Raw genomic sequence first — 977 nt, 5'->3', positions numbered from 1 at the left:
CTCTTGTTTACGTGGGTTTCGCCTCCACAACCCAAAGAAGTGGAAAGTAGGTGGATTGGCCAAACTAAATTGCCCCTTAATTTTAAAAAAATTAATTGGGTATTCTATATTTAAAATATATAGATATGTGTCAAGGGTTAAATATTTTTTATCCTCAATCATTTATTCACGGCATTATGATTTAGGATGGCATATGCTAAGCAACCGCTCAAAAAAGGCATCCGGACATATAGAAATATCGCTGAACTACGAGAATCAATGATTCTGGAATTATCACCGACAGGATGACCCAGCGGATAATATTCTGGAGGGAAGAGTGGACAGATTGTGTTTGAAAAGTATATTGGAGAAGTGAGTTCAAGGTCATTGGGGTTACTGGGAATGTTTGATATTTGGTTCAGCCACAGGCTTTGGTCAGATGCAGAAACAGTCAATAGATTGGGATGGAGTTGATGAGCGGGACTGAAATCAATGATTTCCTTATTCACCTTCATAATAACAACGAGAGTAATACACTCAAATTTGAAGTACAGATGCCATAGAGATACCGGCGATGGGCTGGAGTGGGCACAGTGAGAAGTCTTACATCAAGTTGAAAGCGAACAGGTTTGTTTGGAGTGACGAGCGTTCAGAGCATAGCTGCTTCATCAGGTGAATTACAGACTCAATGGCTGAATAGAAAGAATTGCCAGGGATACCAACAATTAAAAATAGATGAAAATAAACTACCTAAATTACTGAACGAGGTCAATGCTAATTCTTAGAGATAATGACTGAGCACAGATTCCCAACAGAAACAACAGCAGGCGACAAGGCAGTGGTCATGATCAGAATAGTAATACAGTAAATCAGAGCTTCTAGAATTTATAACTGAACATCAAAACTTACCAGTGATGCCAAACCCAGCGAGGATGGGATAGTAAAATATCTGAATAATTTTAAGTAGATAGCTGATACGATCAGCTGTTGATATCCAC

The sequence above is a fragment of the Scyliorhinus canicula genome, unplaced genomic scaffold (genome assembly GCF_902713615.1).
Source record: "Scyliorhinus canicula unplaced genomic scaffold, sScyCan1.1, whole genome shotgun sequence".
Lineage (NCBI taxonomy): Eukaryota > Metazoa > Chordata > Chondrichthyes > Carcharhiniformes > Scyliorhinidae > Scyliorhinus > Scyliorhinus canicula.
This window is presented reverse-complemented; position numbering follows the sequence as displayed.